The 9,106-nt window shown below is 39.2% G+C and overlaps 1 pseudogene; it reads right to left on the bottom strand.

Annotated features, from left to right (window-relative positions):
* Positions 1–4,289: 4,289 nt before the first annotated feature.
* LOC102876359 lies at positions 4,290–5,676 on the bottom strand (annotated as a pseudogene).
* Positions 5,677–9,106: the final 3,430 nt, after the last annotated feature.

Below are 9,106 nucleotides of genomic sequence, written 5' to 3'. Positions count from 1 at the left end.
ACACATTTGGAAAGGACAGACTGAAAGTCTGCTGTGGAAGTTGTTAGCCTCATATAAACATGAATAAACAGATCAAATAACAATCAGAAATATTTAACTTAACTCTTCACAAATCTACTGGATGTGGGAGTTACTTGACTTATAATTACGCACCCTCACTTAGGCATGAATGTATCGCATCAAACATTCTGAGAAAAACAGCTTTCCCTTTCAATATGTCTTGGTACACTAAAAATAAAATGTAATAAAAAATAAGTGATAGTGTTCCCAGAACTTTTGTGTAACCACATATGTAATAAAGACCAATTTGTGGGTTATTTTCCAAATATCCCTTGACTCAATGTTTCAGAAGAGAAGAAATTTTATTATTCAATTTCAAACTAAATGATCAAAAACAGATTGTAAAATGTGTGCTCATTTGAACACTTTAACTACTGTGACTATTGAAATGTGGGAGAAACGAAAATATTTTACTTTAAATATGACTTAACAAAGGCTGGAAGACATTAAAGACTTCGCAGAATGCGGCACCTGTTCAGAGGCAATGAAAAACAGACTCATCTTCCTTTAACCATGAATTTAAACAACTTTAAATTCTTACCAGAACTATGCCTGAAATTTATTATTGAAAAATGTGGGGGATTTTGTTGCTTATTTTATGTGTTGTGCTCTGGAATCTACATCATCAGAAATTCCTCAAATCAAAAGATTTGACAAAGAGGGAGGAAGACACTTCCATTAGGCATTCGTGAGGATATCTAAAAAAAAGAGCTCTCAAAGAAGATTAATCAGAACTGGCTTTGACAAGCACTGTGGCATTTGGACAAGAACAAACTGGGAGGAGGGTAGAGAGAATAGTGCAACAATGAATGAGTGGAAGCCCAAAATCTCTGTAAATGTTTATGAAAATTAATAAAATATAATTATAGAAAAAAAAAGAGCTCTGTGCAGATTCAATGCAGCTTGATTCCTTCCTAAGAATTTGCATTTCTACCCTAAATATACCATGTCAAAATTTACATTTTAATAAGATATCCAGGTGAAATCATAATGGGGCCAAGTTAGAAGTCCTTGTGTATGGTATAAAGAGGCTGACAAATACACAACCAGGAAAAGATAAAATTGATTAATGGGACCTTCTTTTTTTGGGGGGGGGGCTTCTAAAAACTAAAACCCTGCACATAAAAAAAATTTTTCATAGGGTGAAAAGAAAATCTACTGACTAAGGGAAAAAAAAACATTTGGCAATAACATTTCAGACAAGGGTCTCACAACAAAAGTTTACAGACAACTACAGTTCTACCACACACACACACACACACACACACAAAGATAACACAATTACAAAATGGGCAAAAGACATGGAAAAACTTTTCACAGAGGAAGATATTCAGATGGTCAGCAGATACATAAAGCAGTGTTCAAAATCCCTGGCAGTAAGAGAGATAAAATCAAAACCACAGTGAGATACAATCACCTCAACAGCAATGGCAAAGTTTAACAGGACAGGAAGTAATAAAGGTTGAAGAAGATGTGGAGTTGTTGTTGTTGTTATATGCCATCGAGTCGCTTGTGACTCATAGCGACATTACGTACAACATGACTAAACTCTGCTCTGTCCTGTGCCAATCGCACTGTCTCTGATACACTAATCCTGATTACCCCAGTCACTGAATCAATCCACCTCATAGATCACCGCCAGCTCTGTCCCTCCACCCTCCAAAGCATGATGTCCCTCTCCAAGGACCTGTCTCTCCTCACAACATGTCCAAAGTATGTCAGACAAAGCCCCAGAATCCTTGCCTCCAAGGAGCCACCCGGTTTAACCCTCTCCAGGATGAATCTGTTTGTTTTCTTGGTCGTTCATACTACATTCAATACTCTTCTCCAGCACCACAGCTCAAAGGCATCAATTCTCCTTCTATCCTCCCTAGTCATTGTCCAACTCTCTGATGCATAACTAGTGATTGCAAAAACCATGGCCTGTATCAGGCGCACCTTAGTCTCCAGAGACACACCGTTGCTCTTGAGTACTTTAGAGAGGTCCCTAACAGCCGACTTTCCCATTGCAATACTTTTTTTTATTTCCTGGCTGCTGGTGCCAAGAGTGTTGACTGTGGGGCTGAGCAAACTGAAGCTGTGAACAATCTCAATCTCTTCGCCATCCATCCTGATGCTACCAGTTGGTCCAGTGGTGAGAATCTTTGTCTTCTTGATGTTGAGGTTCAGTCCATACTGAAGGCTGCAGTTCTTGACCCTTCGCAGCAAGTGCATGAGGTCCTCCTCAGTTTCAGCAAGCAGGATTGTGTCATTTGCATAATGTAGATTGTTAATAGATCTTCCACCAATTCTGACGCCACACTTCTCTTCATAGAGCCCAGCCTCCCGGATAATCTGCTCTGCAAAACAGGTTGACTGGCTTAAAAAAAAAAAGTTGGTTTGCATACAAGGTTCATATACATTTTGTTTTACACTATCCTTCATTCACATTGTGTTTCATGCAATCATTCACATTTGTTATGTTTTATAAAACTCAAATTATTCTTATATGTACATAAAGAGATCTTGTTAAAATGTACGTTCTTATTCAATATTTGGGAAAGAAATCTAAATTCTCAGAATGAGTACTAACTGAAATGAGCCAGTTCCAAACCTTGATTTTTAGCATCCTCTCCCTAGCTATGTGGATTGAGATATCATCATGAATGCCTGCTGATTCTAGCGATTTTTATATAGAGATAAGAACCACTTGGGGATTTTGTTAAACTGTAGATTCTTCTTCAGGGTTATCTAGGGTGGAAATGCACATTCTCAATAGGTAATCAAATTAAAGCCAATTCAAAGCCCTGACTAAAATACAAAAGCTATTTTCTCCTGCATTTGGTTATAATCTTCCTGGTGATTAAAATATATCCTCTATTCTACATAGAGATGTTACTTCTTCACATTCCATTAAAAACACACATAACTGAATGGACGATCATATACCATGGCTCCTATAATCAATATCATGAAATAAAATGTTCATGATGATTGATAAAACAATGTTGTTTGTTGTTGCTTGATGCCGTCGAGTCGTAGACGACTCATAGCGACCCTATGAACGAATGGCCTGAGCACTGTTCATGCATAGAGTTTCTGGAGGCAAGCCATTTAGGAAGTGGATGCCACTCCTGCTTCCCCACAATATGCTTTATAAATTTTCACTCAAGTAAAAATAAAAAGTTTTTAAAGGCACCCAATAAAAACACTAATATTTATTTTTATGTACAGTGTATAGGATGGTTCTATGTAGACCATCTTAATTAAAGATAGGCAACAAAAATCTATTAAATCAATATTCTCAAACTTCGGGATTTTACGATTACCCTTCAAAATAGCATGGATAGTTAGTATCCCATTTACCTGAGACTTAAAAGAGGAAAAATTTCATCAAAGAGTAAAAATTATTCATTGTAAGTGATTTCAGAGTTGTATGAGCAGATAAATGACAAGATAGGACAATTACCCTAGTTTCTTGCCTATTAATCTGGTTAATCTGGCATTGGTATCAAGCCTTATTTGGTTTCTTTTTTCCTTTTTTTAATGTGCCATTTTATTACAAAGATTCCCATGAACATGAAAATATTACTTGAAAAATGGAAACTTGGACTATCAAACTCCACCTGTAAAACTGGGGGAGGCCAGAGGGCAGGCAGTGAGAGATTCTTGGCTCACTTGGGGTTAGGTGGCAATGGTGGGGAGGTATGAGAAAGTAAGCAACCTAAAGCAGTTGAAAAGAGCTAGGAATCCCTGAGGGTCCAGCATCCCATCCTAGGATGTACGTTTATTCTTTTTTTTACGTTTTTGGGTTTTTTTTTAATTAATTTTAATAGACATTTACAGAGGTCTTTGATTTCCGTTCATTCACTGCTGCACTTTTCTCTCTGCCCACCCCTCCCCACCAGTTTGCTCCCCCCTCCGAAAAGAAAAAGAAAAAAAAATTCCTTCATTAGTATACAATTCCCCTATCCCTTCCCCCCATCCCCCACTCCGAGTACACGTCTCTATGCAACCTTAATTCTGGATTCCTGTGCTAAGCATAATACTCAATCATATATCACCTCTAATCTGTTCTTTGCACTTCAGGATTCTGTCCTGTGTCGTATTTAAAAGGCAGCAGCCAGAATGCACCTAGCAGAGCTGCCCTGGGCTGGGCTCAGGGCCTTTGTTCCGGTTTAGTCCCTAGGGATATTTAATATACTTTATATAAATACACAAAGAAATAGAAAATATAAACTCTTGAAGGTTTAGGGAGAAATGTGGGGAACTTTGCAAGAAGCCAGAGCTAGCGAGGTTACTTGACCTCCTAGTTTGACTCCTTTGGCTACACGCTTCTCCTCCTTGGTTTTCTCTTCTTCTGTGAATCTTTTGTCTCTTCTGGGTCTTTCTCTTTTTTCATCCTCTATTTTGACTCTCTGAGGTTTTTGAAGTTAGAAGAGTTCTACCAGCTACTCTCTCTCCTCATCAGAGTCAGAGAACTCTTCACTTGCAGGCAATTTGAGATGAACAAGATGGTGATGTGTTTGTGAGGGTCGTCTTCATCCTCATCACTACTTTCCTCTGGAACGGCATCTTCAAGAATGGCCTGCATCTGAACTCCAGGTGTGTGAGGGAGCATTCTTAAATTCTCTAACAGTCTTTCTTTGATCTTCTCCATGTGCTCATTCGTGTTCTGGTTGGTCATATTGGAAGGACTGTGGTGAAGTTTAAAATCTGGTCACACAACTGTTTTCTATGTCCAGCATCGGGCAACATTACGAGTGGTATAGCCACCTCCTCCCAACATCAGCATCAGCAGTTTGAAATTTCTCACGAATTCCACATATTTGACATACCCTTTGATAGTCAGATTGAAACCACCTAATCGATCCCCAGACAGGAAGTCGAAGCCACACTGTAAGACAACTACAGTACCTTGGAAAATCTCCATTACTTTGGATATGACCAGCCTGAAAATGGCCTCATAGGACTCATCATCAGTCCATATTGGAGCAGATAGTTAACGGCATAATATTTGTCTTAAGCCACACCAGTATCCCTCAAGTACCCTGTTCCTACAAAGTACTCTCCGTACTTGTGAAAGGACACAGTCATGACCCAGTCTGTGGCACGCCATCACTATGGTGAATACCAATGTCAAAATACAGCACCCTTGGGTGATGCTATAGCAGTTCCAGGATGACCAAGACGATATCATCGATGCCACAGAAGGTAGGAGCTTCAGACTTCTATGCATGGTGAAGGCCCTCAGCCCAGTTCACAGTGATGTCCATCTGTTGCTTATTCAGTTTCACAGCACTTGCAACAGAGCCATCAGCAGATAAATGACAGAACTCAAACAGGCCATCAAATACGATGCAGTCCTCATCAACATTAAATCTCTGCATCTGTTTCTGATACTCAGACATGTTTTCTGGACTGCAAGAATTTAATGTAGTTGTCACTGTGGTGCTTGGTCATCTCCTCAACATTGGCTTTGTGAGGGAAATAGATTTCCATCTTTTGGCAGAGACCATAGTTAAGCAGCAAATTGTGAGTCATGCGGATTCAGTGGGGCTCCACTGGACGACGTTGTCCAACATCACCATCGTAGTAATAACAGACTTTCCTCTTAGTGTCCTGAATCTGCTCCATCCTGCTCGCAGTTTGTCTGCCCTCCTACCCGTGGGTGTCTTCATGCAGCCACCAACCCCGGGGGAGAGCCTTATTTGGTTTTTCTGAACACTTTAATTCTTTTCAGAAGTGGCAAGAACCTCATATTTCTGTCCAGTCAGGCACCACCTTTATATCAACCCCTAGAGAAACCTACAAAAGAGAAAGGCTGAAAAAAATATGTTGTTGTTGTTGTTGTTATTGTTATGTGCCGTCGAGTCGTTTCCGACTCATAGCGACCCTATGCACAACAGCTTTAAACTCTGCTCTATCCCGCGCCAATCGCACCGCCTCTGACACACCCATCCCGATTACCCCAGTCACCGAATCAATCCATCTCATAGAGGGTCTTCCCCTCCTGCGCTGTCCCTCCACCCTCCCAAGCATGATGTCCCTCTCCAAGGACCCGTCCCTCCTGGCAACATGTCCAAAGTATGTCAGACGAAGCCCCAGAATCCTTGCCTCCAAGGAGCAGCTTGGTTTAATCCTCTCCAAGATGAATCTGTTTGTTTTCCTGGCAGTATATAGAAGCTAAATTATAATTCACAATTGCAGAATCAAATCTTTCTTAAAGGGAAAAACTCACCAACATTCATCATGTTAGGAAACAATGGGAGAGCTTGGTTAGTTTTACAAATAAGGGATTGAGGCAATAGAAGTCATATTTGCTAAGTATCTAATAGATACTTCTATGCTTCATGGCTGAATATTAACAGTCACAGACTAACATTTATTAAAAAAAACCACAAAAGATAAAAAGCCAAAAAGTACACAATTTAGTGTGTAATGTTACAGCCTCCAAACTTCTGCCAGCATACAAAAATGCTCCTCTTGTTTCCTTCTTAACACTTGATCTTCTATTCATCTTCACAGACCCCATAATAACTCAAGTGAAGTAGGCATCCAGAAATGGTGTTACTGGGTCAAAAAATAAAAAAGACTAGAGATCCTACCAAATTGTGTTCTGAATGATATGCCCAACTCTTAGCTGCTGTCTCAATCTGAAATTAATTTCAAATATAGTAGGACAAAGAAACCAGAGCCGTGACTCAAACAAATGTATGCATGCTCATGTTTATTCACAATAGCAAAGAGGTAGAAGCAACCCAAATGTCCAACAACAAATGAATGGTTAGGAAAACTATAATACATTCACACAATAGAATGTTAAGCAGCACTGAAAAACAATGAACTCATAAAACATTACTCAATATGGGGAACCTGGAGAACATTATGCTGAGTGAAATATCACAGTCACAAAAGGACAAATACTGTATAACACTGCTGTTATAAAATAGGACAGATGAGGGTGGGGTGGACAGAGAATAGGGGGAAAAGTGCATATATAAAGAACACTGTAGTAGAAACAGATGAGAGGAAGAACTGCCGGAAAGGAATATATGATTAGGCTTTCATTATTCGTATGACAACAATCTGGAATAAGGGGTGCATTTCTAGGTAGGCTAGGGGAGAGAGAGAAGGGGAGGGAGGGAAGAAAATATGCAGCAACAACAACAATGAAAAAAATTTTAAAAAGTTAACTGGGGGAGGAAGAAGAGAGAGAGAGGGAGGAAAATGTGCAACAATGAAGGAATAAAGTTCAACTTTTCTGTAAACTTTCATTAAGATTACAACAAAATAAAGTATAAACAAAAAAATAAAATATAGAAAGCAAATGTCATTGATAAAAATAACCCCTGTACTGAGTACTTTTCATGCACTCTCTTATCTCTTTCAATTTTCTTCTCAGTGTTTTTCTACATTCATAGTCTGAATAAGAAACTGAAGACCTCACAGCTTTTATGTGTTGGAGTCAAGATTTACATCCAAATCATATTGAATCAGGATTTGCATTCAAATCATATTGATTTTAAACTACAAAGCTCTAAACAATTACAGGGTCTTTAATGAAATAAAACAGAATATCTAAAAATTAAAATACAGAGACAGACAGCAATACATATAAAGAAATGGGGAGAGTGAAATATTATGCAAATATTTTTAAAAGACAAATTCCTTTCCCATGTGAAATTTGTAGATATTTCCAGCCATATACAGAAAATGTCACTATATATGATACCAATAAAAGACATTTTATACTACATACCCTAGCAGTTAGTGGTGGGTATTCGACTGGGACCAGCTGCTACAGATGGTGTGGAGGAGGTGGTGACTCTCTTGTGCTCTTCCCTGACCTGATTGCCACTGGAAAATAAACATCTGCCCACTCATTGCAATTTACAATACTTTAATGTCTCGTTGATTTATTAGCAAGAGTCAAAATAAGTACCATACTAAGACAAAATAAAGAGGTACAGGAATTATCCTCTTGGGAGAGAATAATTTATTACTATCTACATTCCAAAGCAGAAAAGTGTTGTTTTTTAAAGAATGTTTATGGAGCATGAAAGTCTTCTTTGACAAGGACAATTTGATTTGATGGGAGAAAGGGAGGGAGGAGGGAGAGAGACAGACAGAGAGAGAGAGAGAGAGAATCTTTACTGTGTGAAAACAAAGACCCTTTTCTTTCTATCCTTTAGTTTGACTATAATTGGATCATTAGTGACCTCCTGATTCAGAGTTTTACAGCCTTTATTTGATCAAATGGAAGATTTGTGGGAAGAAAACTGTAGATGTATGGTTAAATCAGTTTGGATTTTTCTAAACTATGAGGTGCCAAATGATTTTTAAAAGTTAAGTATCTTGAAAGTAGATGATGCCCAGAACAGTACTAGTAGCATTAATAAGCCCTTTGGTAGTTAACATGCTCTGTCCTGTAGCTGTCCAATTAAAGCCAATTCATAGCTTGAAGGACCCCCGAACCAGTGGTCCTGTCCTGTCCCGAGTGGACAGCGAAGACCCAAGACTCCAAGACACCGGCTTAATGCAACAGCAAGAGGTAAGAGGTTTATTGCGGAGCTCCGGGCCGACATGTATCTCTCGCAGGAGATAGAGGAGCCGACCTCGAGCAGACAAAGTTGGCTCTTTTTATACACTTTAGGGGGATACAACTGGGTATCAGCTTCTCATTGGGTGATGAAAGCATAGTTTGAATTCATTGGTTCGGTTTTCGCTCATGGTTTACACAGCATATTTGCACATAGCACATGTGGCTGTCACGTAGCACATGTAGCAGTTAGACAGATCTTTAACTATAGGGTGGTTTCACAAATTCTTAAGTATACAATGAGTTCAAACTCCAGGGCAGTGGAAAAGCACAAGACACATGGGTTATCAGTCGGGAAACAAAGGCACATGGGTTATCAGTCGAGAAACATCTGCTTGTTTGCCCTGCCTTGTAGTTAGCCATTCTTGAAATACTGTTGCCCTGGATACAACTGGGTGTGGGGCTCTACAAGGGACAATGGAAAAATTCCTGAGTTGAACTTAGCTGAGAACTATAGAAACCTGA

This window comes from Elephantulus edwardii, unplaced genomic scaffold (genome assembly GCF_000299155.1).
Source record: "Elephantulus edwardii isolate Elephantulus edwardi_28Jun2011 unplaced genomic scaffold, EleEdw1.0 scaffold00119, whole genome shotgun sequence".
NCBI lineage: Eukaryota > Metazoa > Chordata > Mammalia > Macroscelidea > Macroscelididae > Elephantulus > Elephantulus edwardii.
The sequence above is the reverse complement of the archived record's forward strand: the minus strand, read 5'-3'. Positions and strand labels throughout refer to the sequence as shown.